Source organism: Leptonotus elevatus, chromosome 10 (genome assembly GCF_054856555.1).
Source record: "Leptonotus elevatus isolate MCC_2025b chromosome 10, RoL_Lele_1.0, whole genome shotgun sequence".
NCBI classification, from domain to species: domain Eukaryota; kingdom Metazoa; phylum Chordata; class Actinopteri; order Syngnathiformes; family Syngnathidae; genus Leptonotus; species Leptonotus elevatus.
The window spans coordinates 21,617,232-21,636,589 of record NC_141248.1 but is presented as its reverse complement, the minus strand read 5'-3'; the positions used below and the strand labels follow the sequence as shown (position 1 = coordinate 21,636,589).

The 19,358-nt window shown below is 39.9% G+C and overlaps 1 long non-coding RNA gene across 5 annotated transcripts in view; it reads right to left on the bottom strand.

Annotated features, from left to right (window-relative positions):
- The window catches only part of LOC147167606 (uncharacterized), a 132,850-nt gene that overhangs the window by 86,212 nt on the left and 27,280 nt on the right, over positions 1 to 19,358 (bottom strand). The window contains exon 4 of one of the 5 annotated variants that reach the window (XR_015096368.1): positions 12,410 to 12,484. The exons of the other annotated variants lie outside the window; for them this stretch is intronic. This is a non-coding gene — a long non-coding RNA (uncharacterized LOC147167606). Of the gene's footprint in view, positions 1 to 12,409; positions 12,485 to 19,358 lie in introns of those variants that run through there. 5 annotated transcript variants of the gene reach the window in all.

The window sequence follows — 19,358 nt, the reverse complement described above, 5'->3', positions numbered from 1 at the left end:
GAGAGTTCATGACTTATTAAATGGAATGATGGGGGTGATGCTACTGTAACACCTTTTGTGGGAATGAAAAAGTAAACATTTGGCACATTTTGATGGCTAAAATAGAAGCCATAAAACACCTCTGCTCTGAACAGCTAGAGGAAGGTTGAGATAAAGTAGAACACAGCTGTGGTCGACCAATTTTGATTTAAACCAAAAGTGGTGACAAACCACTAACTCTAACTCACAAACATACTCAATCACTAACAACTAATGCCTACATTTAAAATTTGTATAAAACATAAACTTGCTTTGCACAAGAACCTGTGTGAAACAGTTCAGCATCTCTGTGTTTAGAATCAGTTTACTCATCCATCACCGCACAGAGGCAGGCAGCCGACATCTCACTCTGTCTGGAAAAACAAAGTCATCAAATCAGAATTCTGGCCTGTATACCTGCAAATCTCCCTCCATCTCTGGATTACACTTAAGTCCCCCCAAAGCTGGCCTCGGCGCTACATCAGAGGATGTGCGGCGAGGGAAGTTGCGCAACTCATTAAGATCTCACCCGTCTTCCCCGGGGGTTGATCCCTCATCCCACTAAACTTGCAGCCTTTGAGCAAATAAAGCCACGTAAGAAGGTTGAACTATACAACACCCACAAAACTCTCTCAACTTTTGAGCTAAGTGAGGCTGTTGAGCTAGAGGGCAGTCCAACTGAACCATGTCACTGAGCGTCATCACACCTCATTGCAATGATATGGAGAAGGAAAAATAGCAAAAAGGTGGCAATGTTATTGAATATTGACAAGATATGTGGACTAAAGCAGTGCGTTGACCTGGGATGGGAGCCAGGGTCAGCAGATACAATGAAAATGAATTTTATATGTAATAAATAATAGTTTGCATGGCTTAAAGACCTAAACTTTTTGTTGCGCCACGGACTAGTTCAAACAAGTCCTGTGTTTTTTCTTTTTTAAGACAAAAAAAGGTTGTGCTTTACCTTGACTAGTTTCGGCGCCGACTACCGCCTTCCTCAAACAAGTTTTCCCAGACCAGCAATCATTCGCAATTCACACGGGTGGGGTGATCAAAAGATGACACGATTGATTGCTGCTTTGGTCTGGTGGATGCACGGCTACTTAGTAGCGGCTAAACTGCTAATTGTACTGTGCATGCTTTCCACTAGTTGCTCCACTCGCTTGTTCTAATGATTCAACAGGATTGTTGTGTTTACTGATTTTCAGTACTTACTTACTTTACACAACGTCTTCATTTACTTCACGAGATACCATCATAAAAGCGACGGGGAAGAACGATCTTGTCGAAACTGTTTTATCTTGGGAAGATGACGCCAAGTCATGGCTTGTTTAGCTGCGCGTTCAGTCATTGTTTACTTCTTATTTCTATTACTTTCTGTTTATGTCTTCAACTCGCAAACCGCAGAAGAGAAGGAAAACCCGCTCTGATTGGCTGATGTCACGCACATTTCTATCGTATCTGATCACTCGCTGATGCTCCCAGCTCTGTCAATGTGATATCACAATTCTTAATCATGTAGCACGGAGCCCTATTTATATTGCCCTTTGGGAAAGTAATCCATAGAAGGGGGGATATTTTGAAGCTGACGTGTATGCTTAAAAAATAAATAATCTGAGCGTTATGAGAAATTTAGGTTGACATGCGGCTATTCTGATTTTGGTGCATCAATGACAGAGATTTTTGATCTGGGAAATAAATTATAAAATGATTCCAAGTACCCCTTGCAATGTGCTCACAAAGTATTTATTTCAGTTTGATACATTGAATGAGTTTTTTTCTATGTATGTTTGAAATATGCAACTGTGTGAGTGTTCATTGAACACACCAAGAGTTTACTGCCGAACGTGAATGACGTGCTTGGTTTTATTTTGCTCCCCTCCACGCATCTCTGGATCGTAGAATGTAAGTACTTGTTTTTTCAAAACCATGTTCATGTCACTGACAATCACAATACTTGGGTTCTTCATGTCTTTAAATGAAAAAAAAAACATAGTAATGTCGCATCAAATGTTTGCACAATGAGTGACAATAAGCGCACGGATGCGACATGTCGAGTGCATGGGTGCGCCGTGCCCACAAGCAAATGGGGCCCCCACACAGACGATGGCTCCCTACGCACTATGCACTATGCATACTCTGCATATAGGGTGCGGTGGCTTTGATGCAGAGTAGTGATTCAACTGTAACATAAACAGTTCTTGAAATCTTTTTGTGTCATTCAAACAGCCAACTGAGACTGGAATATGACATTTTGTTCGTTTGCCTATACGGGGCAGTTATGATTGAGCCCTACCAACTCTGCCTGGCAACGTGTGACATATTGGAAGAATAATCTGTGCAATTGTGTTGATTTACACTGGCATCTATAACATAGTATAAGGAGAAAAGTCATGAATTTTGTTCAGCAAGAAAAAGGAAGTTAATGCCCATGATGCAACATAAGATCGGGCTGGTTGGCTCCACCCACAGGCGTTAAGTTTGACACCTACCTACCACCAAGTATACAGGCAAGCTACATGATCAATGAACCAGGACCAGTCTCAAGCTCCCAACCTGTAATTTTTTTGACACAACACATCAGAGCAACATCGTTTTTGCACATCTCGCAGTCCCCCCGCCTCTCTCGCACCCCTGCCAATTGTCATTCCATGGCAGCACATCGCCGCCGTGTTCTTCCTCCCGCTCTGCACTGCCATGACAACGTGCGGCGAAGAGCCCGACCAAGCTCGAAGGCCTCCTCCGGTCGAGGGGGCTCTGCTCGCCTCTGCAGATGACTGCGCCGTTTCATTTATTTCATGATTGTGGGGTGCAAAACAAAAGGCGAGATTGAAGAGGAGATAGAGCAGCCGGGCCGAAAGACGCCTGTGAGACCGAGCCTATACAGTGTTACTGGCAGCATGCCACGGGAATCTCTACTGTCTGCTGTCACCGAGCAGACATGATGAAATATTTATACCTGAGGTTAATTACGTATTCTGCTGAAGGTCCTGAAATAAGGCCTGGGCACTGTGGTAAAAATTAATTAATTAATGAAATAATACAGTAATAAATAAATAAAATAGCTGCATGTTTTCAAGTAGCTCCAAAAAAAACAGTGGATTGGTATAAACATGAATCTGTTTAGTTTGGCATCAACACACTAAGCCTCCTGCTGGCATGCAGCTAATTTTTTGTGCTGGGTTGTTTGTTCACAGTTGGATGATAGGATCAACTACCAGGTGAACACATATTCTTTCAATATGAGGCTCACAGATGCACAAATGTGGTAATCACTACCGGGGTTCCTCGGAATAAAATTTTGTTCCTACTGCATCCCCGTGACCTCAATTTGAATGGCACCAACCTAAAGTAATTCAGTAGTAAAGTCAAAACTACAATACAGTGTATTCTGTTCTGCTAAATATCAGAATTGGCATCGGTCCTATTTGGCTTTTAAAAAAATGACACATAATCCAAAAAATCCATATCGGTCCTATTTGTCTTTAACAAATTACACATAGTCCTCTTTGTTTTATGTTAAACCTCAACTGAGAATGGCAATAATCCTCAAACAAGCATTTGAAGAATTGTTCGAAATCGGCTGCTTTTTTAAAAGTTCCCTTCCCTACTACCTTTTAGCACTCACTTTAGCATGAAAATTTTGCTTGCAATTTAATACAAAAAAAATCGTTCAAACGACAGTTTGTAAGTCATGTGACTCATAAGTCAAGGTACCACGATATTCATGTTTTATTTTCCTGCCTCTGCCAAGCACAAGTTGGTCACTCCCTGTAGTGAATTTCAAGAAGAATATCTGGGTTAATTTGCATCCTGAGTCTATCAAAGATAAATATGAAAGCTGCGTCTCACACTTAATGCATCTTTTCAAATGTTGTCCTCATAAACAAAGTGCATAGGTGCTTTACAGCGCTCATTATTGAGTGCTTAAGCCACTTTGCAAAATGAATGTGAACGTAGAAAATAACTCCAAACTACTTTGAAAAAGAAGGGTGAAGTGAAAGTTGATTCATCACCACAGTTGCCATAGTAAAGAAAGAAAGAAAAAAAGACATCTTGAAAGACGGCGTGCCACGCTTTTAATGAGGTGCACAGCAAGATGCAGACGATTGCGCTTCTTTTTGGAGTGGAAAAAATGCCAGTCAGCTTCATCGTCTGCCCACTTTTTTTTCTGCTTTGAAGGCGCCGCCAGTGCCCGGCTGCGGAAGAGAGCGAGAGAGAGAGAGAAAGAACGAGAGAAAGAAAGAGGCCTCTCGCTGCTTTGATGCCTCCATAGAGCCACAGCCATTGGGGCACAAAGAGAGGCGGAGAGATTACTGATGCAACATAAGCGAGTGGGATGGCTGGTAATGTGCTCCAGGGCACGGGAACAAAGTCGGACGCTCAACTTTCACGAGCAACCTTTCCTCGCTCGTGACGATTTCAAACAATCGCCCCAGAGAGGGCGAGCCTTTTGGTCGGAGGTGACTTTAATGTTGGCAGTATAAGAATTACAATTTCAGGAGGCTTTATTCATCATTCACGCATAAAACATGTTTCTTCCCAGAGGGCATCTACTTGTTCTATAGTTGTTATATTTAGCGGAGCCCAGACCTAAATCATATTGGGAATCTGGATGGTATAAATGTACAGAGCACTGATGCAAAATTTGCCACATACATGCATACGATTTTCTCAAAGTATTAGTTTTAAGGTTTGCACATTGATGCAACAAGCTTGTTGTATATACAGCAATACAATTTTAAATAGTAAAAAAAAAAAGATCCATATTAGGCCTTCTTTTAATTTTGTATTTAGCTGATGACAGATTCTTTTTTATTGAATTGCAAAGGCAGAAGGTCACATTATTTTCTTTCTTTTTTTAAATTTTTTATTCTGTTTTTACATCATGGAAATATGTTAAGGTTGTGTTCAGTGCATGCATTAAGCACTTGCAAATCTTCTATATTGAAATGCAGGACAGAAAAGTCAGTTATCATATCTTCAGTATTGCTGGTTGTATATTCTCGAATTAAATTCACTTCAAGTTCACCCCCTAGAGACAAAATGGCCTTTAAAGACTCTATATAGTGCAGTATGTAAAGAGCGAGTGACAGTATGTGGAGGATTCTAGGGCTTATTTGCAGTAATCTCGGGGATGTGGTTTGCGGATGTGTTCCTCCCGTCGGTGTCAACCTTGCCACGGGTTACAGAGAAGTCGGAGCAGTGAGCCTGAGGCCGGAGCATGTCCCAATTGATTGGCTTTAGCTGAGGCCGAGCAGTAGGAAGTAACATTCATGCAGTGATGCGCACGCCAAGAGTGCTACCTCCCAATGGACACACTATTTCATATTGAACTGGTATTAGTGGAAATTCGTTGGACTCAAAGTGGGAGTGTCTGTTGTTACCAGGCAGATTGCTGTACATACGCTCTTAGAAAAAAAGGGTACTGTAGGTGTCCATTTTTGTTCTGCAGTGGAACTTTTTTTTTTATCATCCTCAGACACTTTAGCACATACTGTATGAACCACATACTGTAGGACAACATATTTGACAGGTGAAGGTTGAGTAGGGTGTGTTTCCAGTGCCTTGAGCGGACTTTACAGCGCACTGGAGACGGCATGACTCAGGTGGTCTCTCAACTCTTGTGACCATGTCGAAGTGTCCTTGAGTAAGATAATGAACCATGAATTACTCCTGATGCCATTTCATCAGTTGGTAAAATGAGGAGACTGTTAATGCGCTTTGAGTGCCAAAAGTAGAAAAGTGCTATACAAGCAAAAGCCCATACTTGTTTTGTTTTTTTAATTCATTAAAGTCTTGTTAACAATACTCTTCTGTGTGTTGGGTCGAATTTACAAGATTTTTTTTTTACCTTTAAACTAAAAAGGAAACTTTTCGGAGGGAGAAGCGGCAGCAGAAATTTTTGGGGGGTTAATCAGGGACACTATAAAGCATAGGTGGGATATCTTGGTCCTCGAGGGCCGGATGCCCACCTCTGCTATAAAGGGTTGCAGGTGTGTGCTAATTCCCATTTAATACAAGTTTAAATCTGTTTCGTTAAGTCTGTATGCAGCCACAGTCTTGCACACTTCACATCAGCTCAAAAAAAAAAAAATCCCCCATTGAGTTGTTTTAGGTCTCATTAATGGTGGGAAAAGTTTTGAAATGATTTATCTTGGTTTCTTTTTTTTGCCACAAAAACCAAAAACAAAAACATTGTCACCTGAAATGTATGCGGATATAGACATTATATTGGAATTGGACATTTGACCTCAGAGTGTAAATCCAGCTGTGGGGCCAATCCTTGAATGAATATGGTGCTTAAAGAATTAGGCAGATTACTTGCACTGACTCTCGTGTCCACGTTGTTTCACGTAAATGTAAACTCTTAAAATAGTTGGGGGTAAAAAATAACCCTAATTGGGTCAACATTTAGCCCAAGGTTGGGGCACAAGAATAACCCACAAAACAACCCATATAATTGGGATGTTTTGTGGGTTGTTCATTTAATTTGACCCAACTTTCCAGAAGTTGGGTCAGTTCATCTTTGACTCAATTTGATTGGGTTATTAAATTAACCCAAAACGTTGAGTCACATGAATAACCCACATTGGGTTGCTTTGTGTTTTTTTTATTTAATTTGATCCAACTTTTTGGGGTAAAATAACTCAAAAAGTTGGGTCGGTCTATTCTTGATCCAATTTGGGTTATTTTTGACCCAACTGTATTTAGAGTGTTCCGTGCAGATGGGCTGAGACCACACACAAGCCCAGCTAACTCGGGATCCTCTCTTTTTTTTTTTTCATGCTGTGTAAATGTGCCTCTTTCTTCCTGCATGCTGTTTTATGGTAATGCAATTCAGTGAGGTGTCAAACACGGCTCCGGGCGTATTCCCATCCCCACCTCACCCCACACTGGAGGTCCGAGGAGACGGAGAATTCAAGAGTTGCAGATGTAGGTAGCCTCATCATGTCATACATGACACCCGGGTTTGAACAGTGCGACCCTCTCATAGACAAACACAGGAACTGAAGGCTCATTTAAATTGGACATATTTCGGTGCGCGCGAGGCCCCGTTGCTGTCGTGTTATCCATCCATCCATTAAATCAAATTCTGCCTCGGGGCTGGCATGCATTTGGCGGGGAAACTGCAAGAGTTGGGGGGGGGGAAACAACAGCACGTACGTGAATTCCGTTCCTGATCCCAGTTGGATTTTTACACCGATGAATATCAAGCAGAAGGGGGGGTGTTAATGGGATTCACAGGACACAGTCTGCAGCAGTGGACCACGGCGGAAAGCTCCGGGGAATCAAGCAATGATGAGGGAGGTCTCCAGGTCTCCAGTCTCAATATTAGGTACATCTCTAATTCAATAAATTGGATGAGCTACCGTATATGGAAAAAGTCTGCCGGATGTAATCCTTGTCCTAATGCAAAAAGTACGTAAAGTGCTGCCATCACAGACCATTTTAAAATTGACAAATAAGAAACATATTGTTTGTGCGCTCTTTCCATAAATGGCTACTTATAATTACTACAATTTGCCGGTAATTACGGTGCACAGCTTCACAGCTAATTACCAGGTTGTAATGATATTTCTCAGAATTCCTGGCTGACGTTCCGACCCCGAAAGGACACTCGGCGAGTGCAAAGTGCCTTATGAGGCGGCCCCCACCGGCAGGTTTACTCTCACTGCTAATGAGACAAGAGGTTTTGTCCCTCGTCATTGCTTCTGCTTTTGTAGCGGAACATATTTCAATGGCAATAACATTGCAAGGCATTGCAGTTCGGAGAGTGGGTAACTGATTGCTTTACAAGCATTGTTGTCGCCTCATCGCGGTAAGGACAGGTTATTAGCTAATAAGAACTATAAACCACGGGTCTTAGACAACCATGTTTATATATCCACCAGGCCTTCGTCATTCTTTACAATATGAAAAATACTATACAACCACATTCAGGGATGAGCTCTGCCGTGAATAATGAAAAATAAATAAATAAAGCTAGTACTTCACGGCACCCATAAAAACGTTTATAGAAGATGACATAGCTACAGGTGTCAAATGACCTCTCACCTCTCAACGTGTTTCATATTTAAAAGCTTTAAGGTTGAACAAATATTTTGAGAAATTGGGTGAGAACTAGAATCATTTTAAAATGTATTGACGAACTAATTATCATTGTCAAAGATTAGAACAGATGAGTCAAACAGGAAGACCATCACGGAAAGGTTAGCTGTTGCTTTGGAAATCAGAATCCACTGTCATCATGAAAATGCAGCAGAATAATGAAACTTAGTGGTCTTACTGCAAGTGGTCAAACATTTACACACATACGGGCATAAAGATAAGTTTTCTTAGTTTTAGACTTTTTTTTTTTTTTATCAAATATGTAGGCTATTTTTGGCATGCCGCACACAATGCTCTGCTACCTATAGTGAGTTAGTTAAATGAGATTAAATCAAAAGAAAATCACATTATTAATATTATATATATACATATACACATATAGGTCAATTATGTTTATGCTGATTTCATAATAATGAATATTTTGCATGTGTCCCTGATATTGCCGTCCACCCTACCGGTTATATATATATAGAGAGAGAGAGAGACAGCGAGAGAGAGAGAGAGAGAGAGAGAGAGAGAGAGAGAGAGAGAGAGAGAGAGAGAGAGAGATGTATAGGATCTTGCTGTAGTCATGAGCATTGGCAGGTTTAAAAAACTATTTGAAAAAGGTGGACACGTTTACCTCGAGCGAGATTATTGTCATTGATTTGACTTTTACTCAAAATAAACAACTTTCTTGCTTCAATTTAAGGCACCATCCCCTCGTGGAATATATTTTGCCAATTTCCATACAAGTCAGCAATCTCGACCGCCATTAAAAACTGAAAAAATGGAATAGCTTTTGGCAAAACAAAACATTTCATTCCCGTCTCTTTTTTCATTGTGCACTGTCCCCCCCCACAGTGGACAGTACCCTCACAAATACATGCATCCCAGATGGAGCTTGCAATTGGAGACCTCTAGTGAATAATCTTCTCATTACTTATCATGATGAACTGTGGCATGCAAATATCAATAAGGGACTGCGGTGAAGCAATCCAATTAAGGCCCAAAAGCTGAAGTCTCATTAGTGCCGAGTCTCTAATAATGCAAATGACACCCCGCTGTTAATCAACCTTGAATATAAACAGTGTCCGTGAATGCACCACCGCAGGTGACGGTGCGCACTCGCACGTGATGAAAGGCCAGCGTCAACACCGCTCACAATGGAGGTTTTAGATGGTAGGAATTAGCTGCTACTTCCCCTCTGTGAGCCAGCAATGGCCAGAGAACTTTCCCCAATACGAAAGTCTGCTAATGAGAGTCAGGGTAACAAACCTATTTTTTCCCACTAATTTCCTTTTTATTTTCTTGCCTTAGAGATACGGATGTCTGCTTCCTCAGCACAGTCGAGACCATCCCCTAAACCGTACGTTTTGCACCAAACCTTCCTTTTCATGGCAAATCTTCAAAATACAGTAAGACATTAGATGGAGTAGGAAAAGTAGCTTCGTAATGTAGTGTCGACCATCTTTCTAGGATATAGTGAACCCCTGTTATTCACGGGGAAAACGGCCTGGTTGCATGCATAGTTATTTGACCCCAAGACGGTGCCAAAGCAATATTTTTTATATTAGACATGGCTATGGCTGTACCTGGCATCATGTCTTAAGTCAGCTGGGATAGACTCCGGTTAGTCATGACTTGTACTTCACATGGGAAAGCATTAAAGAAAAGACTAAAATGGAACAGCATATAAGATGGAAAAAAAAAAAAGAGCCAAACGCTCAATGCTTGAAGAAGAAAAACAAATCAATCTTTGAATGCAAAAAAGGGGGGGTGAAGTGGCTCAAAATGGCTCTTATGGCATACTGTAATAGAATCTTTGGATGAAATTTACTCTCCGGATCCCCTCCATGCACCAATTTTGGTAAACAACTCCCACTTAGTAAATCAGCTTGTCAAAGCCAATTGTTCTACTCATGATGAGGGCAATCTTCCCCTCGTTTCATTCCCCCCCCCCACCCGCTGGGGGTTCCTGTCACACGGGCCGTCCCTCGCTGTCAATATCTCTTTCATTTGCGCTTCTAAAATTACCACTTGTGTCAAATCATTGTTCACCCTGCCAATCACTCCTAGCCACTGTCCCTTAAAAATCTTCCCTCCTTCAGAGCTCTCATTACACATCACACCGACTCTTATTCATCATTATCCAGTCGGCGGTTGGTTATGTATGTCCATTCTCCATATGACTTTCTTGCCCGATGACGACTCTGGTGACCATCATGCGTATCACCTGAATTGATATTAGGCAACACCAATTCAATTTCACTCCTTGTGGGCCCAAAATGCGAATATGAATGTACCTGTGACGGGGGGACCAGCTCAGCTACTACTTTCTGATTCATGAAGGATGACATTTTAAATGGATGGATGCTGGCATTTTGATTCTGGGGTAGTACCGTTCATACTTCAGGAAAAAGTAAATGAAGTCGTAAGTCCTCACATCTGCCAAGTTTCTTGCTTACAAACAAACATAATGAACCAGTAAAGGGTAATAGAAACGTTTGATTGTTTGGGTCTTCCGACATGTTTTCATTCATCAACAAGGTATATAATAATGCATTCTCAATAGAACATAGAAAATCGTGTGAAAATGCAAGCAAAATGTTTGAATTGGGCTATTGTCCAATTAGGGAGTTAGATCTGATTCTACTATGATATTCATTAATAGAACAATCTACAATTGTACAGTGTTTACCCACCAGGCGTTTATGGCTAATGCAATCTTGTTTGCATTCATTTAGAAAAGTTTTCCTGAAATTGTTTAAATAATGCAATAAAAAAAAATTATAAAATATTCTGCTTTTTACGCACACAAAAAATAATTGATAAGAGAATCGATAAAGAATCGAATCGTTAAGCAGAATCGAACTCGTAAAAATCATTTTCAATTTCCATCCCTAGTAAAATACACCATTTCGTATAAACATTTAACTTATTTTTTTTTAAGAAATGGGCATTTAATTAATTTGAATGAATTATATAATCTACAATGATTATAAAAACAGAAACTATTATGATAAATACATGAACAATGATTTTTTTTTTAAAAGTCTAATGAATTACGAATTATGATTGTTAATAAAATAACAAATATTTTGCATACACATTTGTTCATGTTAAATATCAAATAAAGGCCCTTGAGCGCAAAAGTTTGCTCACTGCTGCTTTATAAAATCTAAGACTGTTTATGATGATGAATTTGGTGATGGATGCAACCGGCGGTGCTCTTGCAAGTCTGCAACATTTGTTTTTATTCCCGTGCAGAGGCTTAAGTTTTGCACGCGGTGGTAAACACATTCCTTTGCAACTCCTGCCTTCCTCCGTTCCTCCATTATGAAGTGCTTATTGAACACAGAGTGAATCCATTCAAACTTTATCCGGTGAGACTTTTCCACTCTCGCATCTAATCAGATTTATGTCGGGCGGGAGCCTCCAGAGGAGGTTATTTTTCACCAAGCTTGCTCAGCTCACAATCATTAATAGCAAAGTGAGCAGAGTGTCTAAAAAGCTGTGAGCAGCCAAGAAAATAAAATTAAATGATGATTTCTTCTTTTTTTAATCCTCTACAGAAATGCATGTCAATGCCAATAATGTTGTTTTCTTTAATGAGGGAGTGCACAAATGTTCTAAATTTGCCTGTTGCCATAGCAGCCGTTTTATCAGAATGTAAAAGGCGACATGCCATGTTGCAGCTAGTTTTAAAATTATTCTACATATAATGCACCTCATGATTATGACATTTAATTGTTGACAGGTGCTTGGAACTGAGCATACAAGAAACACTTTGGGTGTACTAAGCCACTTGCTGCTTCACCACATTGTTTTTCCATTTCTACGATTACAACAACAACAGAGGCCCAAGAACTGAACCCTGTGGAACACCATACATATCGATACATGTGAATTCATATTGCACATATTTGTCTGATCACTTTGGGTTTTTTTGCTTGACATAGTCAATATGAAGAGATTAAAATAAAAAATAAAAATAACACGCCGTACCATCACATTAGTCACAAATCAACTGTTGAGTGCACCAAATTCTCAAGTCAATGATAGCCAAGCAGGGCGCGTCATCACGAATTATACGACTCAGGTGTGTGCTTTGACTGCCACTGAACCCCTGAGAATGATACACAAAAACCCTGGGGTTTGATTGAACCCAGGTTAAGCACAAATACACTCTAAAAACAGTTGGGTTAAAAATAACCCAAATATGGGTCAAAAATGGACCGGCCCAACTTTTTGAGTTATTTATTTTTTTATTAAATTAAAAAAAACAATTTTACCCAACTTTGAGTCTATATGAGTGTATATACGGCATTCCTCCTTTCCCTTGCAAGTAAGACACTTGGTATTCCCCATCCATCTGAAATAAAAATTAATAATGCAAAGTGCAAAGGCGATTAGAATTTTAAAAGAATATACAGTACATAGAGTATAAAGAATGTAACTGCACTGTGAACGTCTCCTGTACTGTTAATTCTGACAATCCTTCCACAATGCAAGCTCTTTCATGTGTTGTTATTGTTGGCAGTAATTGACTTAGGAACAGTAATGATTTCCTCTAAACTGATGCATTATTCATGAACTCATAGTTTAGCTGTGTTATTATGGATTTTAAAACCCCTGAAGGCATCACACTCATCACAAGACGCTGGAAAGGCGCCTCAGCGGCGACCGCTACCATTTGCAAGTAATCACATTTTTTCATGGGTAAAATATATATATACAAGAGACACATCTCCTCCTTCCATCCCAAGGCTACACAAAGAGAGCCAGCAGATAATCACCCCGCGGGGTTCTCGCAAAGTTTCTTCGCCGGCTGCAGGGCTTTGGCGTATCGTCATGTCGCTGCCGCTGGAGGAGAGCTTGTCATCTGCTATGCAGCATGTCAAATGTAACAAGAGCACCTGCCAGTGTTTCTATTCGTGATGCCTACGAAAGCTCTGGAAGCTTTTTTTTTCCTCTTTCTTTTCGTTTCTTGGGCACACCGACTCGCAGGTTGAGTGTTTGCTCCCAGCCATCTGCGCTCTACACCTGAGGCTAAGCAAGCCCCCAAAACAATGTGCTCAGGTTGACATAGCGGTGGTAACAAGATTCAGTGTAGTACCCATCAACCAGGTTCTCAAAGTGTAGTACGAGTAGGCCTACCACTGGGGGTAGATGGGCTCCCTCTACTGGTATGGAAAAGAATCACCGAATTAAATACAACTGTAATGTACAATGTTGTTGTTTGACTTTCAGCTTAGTCCCACTCCGTATTTACGGTAAAACATGAATATAATCAGAAATATTAGAATAAAGCTTGTAGCTACAGCGACGATATACGGCCATGACATTCTCATTCGCTTTCTAACAAGCTAAACCTTAGCTAAATACAAATACAGTGACCTTCGAAAAATGAAGCTGTCATATATCATTGACCTTTACCTTCAACGTGTTTTAGAAAAATGCTTGAAGACCCCTTGTCTTCTTAAGGGGGTAAAATATTCCCATAGAAACGCCAATTATTTAAATGCCTAGCTCAACGTTCACAACCCCTGCCCCTGACCGCACTCAGCCCAGCACCGGTAGCTTTCTGCCAAGCCACTCCTTCAGGGCTTGAAAGCAGGTAAAAGCCGAAATTACTCTAGTTTTCAACCGTGCACTATCCTCTGAATGTTTTGTCGTGGAATACTTTCTCTTTTTCGCGCCGTCAACCATTGTGTGTTATCGCTGAGGACATCACTCTTCTCGTCAACATTGCACCTGCCTTTAGCGACATGCCCCCCGCTTTGTGATTGGCTGGAGGGGTAAGCATTGACTTTCCGCACAGAAACGTCTCTCTCTTATGGCAAAACACAACAAAATGGCAAAATACAGGCTGGGGGTGTGGTGGTTGATGACAAAATCACAACCACACATTAACAGAAGTCCAGAGGTGTTGATTGAGAAGTGTATAAATCCAGTGTTTATGAAGTGTTTATTTCTGAGTGAAAACTTTGGACCCTTCCTTTAATCTTGAAAATGCTGATTTTCAAATTTAAACAGGCTGGACTTGTCAAGTCATGTAGTTAAAGTCTAAGTCGAGTCAAAGTCATGTCGAGCTTCTACATTACGGCCCAAGTCCTAAAACTGACAACTTTGATGTGAGAGGCACTATAGAATCTATGCTTGTTTATCAAAGTTCCATGATTGATGCATCTACGAATGCTCATTCAGTCTACAGTAAGTGAGTTTGCTGTGTTGATACAGACGTCTGCTTTTCTAAAATATGAAACAAGGTTGTTAATTTTTCACTGCTTGGAGTGAAAAGGAGTGGTAAGACCATCAGGGCAACTCTCACTTCTCTAAAATAATCAGCATCATTATCATTGACACTCGGCTAGTTAACTTGTCCTTAGCGTTTTTGAATGCACGGCTGTAGGATTTGGTTGTTTTTTTAAGATTCATCATTGGTGCCCCAGAGGGAAGTCGAAGTCTGCAATGTTGACATAAAATGCATAGCATAGCATAGCATCACGCCAATTGAAATTTCACAGCTCTCTGTATGGGAAGCTGGGGAGTTGCCAGCTCCAGATGAATAATGAAACTTCGCCTGCTTTGCTCATTTTTTATTTAATGTGGAACTCTCCTTTGTTGTTCCCCGAGAAGCGCCCACAGGAGTCAAAAGAAAACAGTCGAGTTGGCTTTTCACACATGCGTGAAATTGAGTGTGAAGGTTAAACGGCGATGAATAGTCTTTTGTTGTGGAGTTATGGATCATGGCTGGCTTTCATTCTGACGCATGCTAAACGTGTACAGCGAGCAGTTTAGACTGAAGACTCCGTTGGGTTCTAATTGAGCCATTCAAATGCAAACGCACGTTTAATCGGTGCTTTTTCAACTCGGGTTGCTTCAACTTCAAAGTACACAGCAGATGTATTATGCAAAGAAACCTGTATGGTCCCAACTTAGATGGAGTGAGGTGTTGAGACCTAGATAAATCATTTGAAAACTTTCTCCACTGTTAATGCAACCCATAAACTTGCACATCTCAATTGAGTTTTGTTATAATCTTTTCAAGAGAAGTAAAACTAAACAACTGAATACCTAATTACCGGAATGTGGCTGTGTTCAGAATTTATCAATGAATTATAAAGTTGGCACTTGGAGACTGCCTTCCAGCCCGATCATTCGTGTCCGTGTGTGAACTTAACATCATGCCATGGGACAGTTTTCTCTAGCTGAAACTTGGCCCTAAGCCAACCTGTAGGAATTATTAACAGTTCAAGATACCTTAATCAATCACATTGTGTATTTTCAAGCAAAATTAACAGGGTCCTTTGCTGTGCATATTTCCCACAGGTATTGTCATAGAGTATCAGAACCTGATCAATTGAGCTTAGTAACTAAGAGATACCTCAGCCATATTCGTCAACGTCAATCAAAAATGAAAAGGCTTCTAGCTTTATTTTTAAAAAAAATGCCTACTAATTTGCATTTGACCTCAGCTACCAACAAAATGTCTCAGGTTCTTGCCTTGTCAAACGGTGATGATACCTGATCAGTGAAGCATCGTGACTAAATGACAATGTTCTGAGAGTCAATGGAAATGAACAGGACTCTTATATTACAGTATAAACGGCAGTATAGTCTCAGTTGTATGCAAAATCTATGGGAACCTTACATTGGTATACAGTGATAGTTTATCAATTAGTCAAAAAGGTGGATTTAAGATCTGTAGAATTCTTCCTTTAACATTGAAAATTAATACTTGTTATGTCAAAGACGATTAGCCAAAAGTCGTGAATGTTCTGCTGTTCAGCCATTTTGTCAGTCCAGATGAACAGATTTCTTGCTTAAGGAAAGGACAACAACTATTCAGGAAAAGTTTATGGAAGCGGTTGTACTTACTGAACTTCACAGAAAAATTGGCAGAAAGAGCTAGAGGAGGTGGGAGACGCCGCACCTTCCTCACTGTGATGCAATCACCGGACTGCAGCTTCCAATGAAAACGATATTTTGTCATTCTGAGAACACACACACATACTGTACACATGGACACACAAGCACACGCACGCAGCTGCTGTGTTGGATGTCATTTCTATTTGGCAGAGGCAAGCACATCTTTGCCTTCTGGTAACAAGCTCCTCGCTGCATTAAAAATGTAGCCGCATCCCTCGCTGCAAGATCCATATCCAGCCACTCATGTATGAGATAATACTTGCTGCAATACTAGAAAAATAAATAAATACCAAGTGTTGTTTGTTGCCTTTCTGTTATACGCATTCAGCAGCTGTGCTTTTTCTTTTTTTAAACATCTGTTGCCGTTTCGCTCTTTCCCCGTGCACCTGCTTCTCCTCTGCCGGCCTGCGTTGCCTTCAGGGACCTCTGAATCAGCTCGCAAGGCCGAAAGGTTAATAACCTCAAGGGAAGTCCACAGCTGAATGCGAGGGCAAAAAAGGAGGTAAGATGGTGGGGGAACCTGCCACGGTAGTGTATTGGATTTTTGATTTAAGAAAAAAAAGTGTTCTACAGCTTCTAGCTAAGGGCAATGAAGCTTTTGGACCTTTTTTTCTTTTTCAAATAGTTCATAGGGTCAAGGTGCGTGAGGGTTGTTTGTGTGTCTCCCGTTATGTTGTTGTCTCTGAGGCATGGCGGGGAGAAACGGCGCGCGCTGCCAAACACGAAGAAAAATCAATTTCCCGGCCACATCATCAAAAGACAAACGACGCCGTTAACCTTGTGAGCCAGAAAATTAAATATTATTCTCTGTCTCTCCATGTGTGTGTGGTGGAGAGGTGAATTCTCTGTATTTTACACAATGGTGGGAAGTAACCTAGTACGAATACTTTGTTACTGTACTGTCGTAGATTTTTCATGTATAGCCATTAGGGGTGTCAAAATTAGTGAGTTAATTTTGAGTTACTTTAAACTTCCTTTAACGCCACTAATTTATTTAATGCATGATTAATGCCCACCACTTACTTGGCAAAGCCTGTAATGGGGGAATTCCAGTTGCAACGCTGCAGACACGTCCACTTCAAAATTGAGCAGTAATAAATTGAATAATGATGCAGCTAAAGATTAGATAGCTCTTAATATGAAAAGAAAAATGCACTGCGCTGTCATCAACATCTTACAAATGCAATTATGCCATCTGGTGGCATAAAAATGACCTCAACATCAATCAAGATCACACTCGTTTTTTTGTTGTTTTTTTACAGTACAAGGCATATTTTTTATTTTAACTCCATTCTATGAATTATTATATAATGACTATCAATGACTAAAAGATGCAACCACATTTTTTTCACTTTTATGTGAACAATAGTATGAAAACTTAAATACTTTATTGTACATTCCAAGTACATTTAGAACAGATGTAAAATTAGCGAATAATCATGAATTAACTATTGAAGTCATGCGATTAATTACGATTAAAAAATGTAATCGCCTGACACCCCTAACAGTGATATATATATATATATATATATATATATATATATATATATATATATATATATAAAAAGTCTACATACCCCTGTCGAAATCCCATAATTTTGTGGTATAAAAAAAATGAGACCAAGATTAATAATTTCAAAATGTTTTATTTTACATTAATGTATCTTGTAACCTGTATACTTCAATTTTTTCAAGAGAGGAAGTAAAAAAACAACAACTGGCATTTGGAGAGTTGTGTGCAGACTTTTTATATGCACTGTATATAAACAATCTACTAATCTCCACGTGACAGACTTTTTTTTTTTACTTTTATTATTTTTCAAACCAAGTCTCTCCATTCTACTTCTTACTTTTTGAAAATAAGCCTGCTACTTTGGACTTCGAATGAATGAATTGAATCAGTACTTCTACTTATACTCGAGTATTTCTTGTACACAAGCAGAGCTGGACTGGCACAAAAAAAAGAAAATAAATCGACCCTGGCATTTTGACTTAGACCCACCGGCCCGACCCAAAAGGCATCTGCCCTGCATGCCAGATGGCCAGTCCAGCCCTGTACACAAGTATCTGTACTTCTACTTAAGTACAGAGAAGAGTGTGAGTACTTTTGCCACATCTGGTGTTACATCAGAGTAACAATACTCTGACTGACTTTCAAACCCCTAGCGAGAGTTGCGCGCCACGTACCCGCGGGGCCGCAGCACCGCCGGGTCATGCTAATGAGCAATTACATCCACAATCAACCATGCTAATTCACTTAGAGGCGGGGTGAATGCATTCTCGGGAAGCAAGAGTCACATTAAATTAATACACCTAACGTGGCGTTTAAGTACCATAGTCGGCCACACTTGCATGAATAGTCTTCCAACCCACATAGACATGCACACGCACACACACGCTGGGCTTACTGTTTAATTTCGACTTCACACACACCCTCGGGGACAATCTTGATCTTTTCTCAGTCCGTTTCTACTGTAGCTGAGATTTCATTTCTCTTCAACAGAAGGATCCAATCTTTTTCAAAGAAGAAGAAAAAAGTGCAAGAACACACTTTGATTTGTCTCTGGACTGCACCTTTTAAAGCTTTTAATTTAACATAAAACATGGAATTCAACAAAAGACAAGTTGTTTTAATGAAATCTCATTAATATGCCCTCACCTCGAATGCACTCTCTCGTTTTTGTTTAGTTTTGTTTGCTTCAGTTTTTCATCTAGCCACAGGGAGCACCCTGAACTCGGGTGTTGCATTAACGTACTTATAACACCAATTGAATGAATAATAATAGGTCCCCCCCCCCATCATTTCTTCATTGAGTGATTCCTGCTTTTCTTTGTTCTATACATTGGTGTTTCCTAAACAAGACATGTTTTCATTTTTATATATTTACAATAACATGTATCTATTAACAGTCTGCATATCAACGCCTTCTTAGGATAATCGCCTAACTCATTTTTGCAATTTTTCAGGAAACACAAAAAATTTAACCATTTGCATCATGAGGACATGATTTAGGCAAAAAAAAATTAAAAATTGCAAAAAAATGACTTGAACACTTTTTATTTTAAGAGGGTGATGACGAAAGATTTAGATTTTTTTTAGTTGACCGAAATTTCAGAAATTTTACTGTGATAAGCACAACATAAAATGTTATGTATTGTATATTTGTATTCATTAATTCGATCTATTTTAGGCATTTAAAATAATAATTTATGTGTTTAAAAGACTTACCAAAAGTGTATATGTACTTATACAGTACGTACATTTTACTTTGAAATAAATTATACATAAAAATATAAAAGGATACAAACCATAA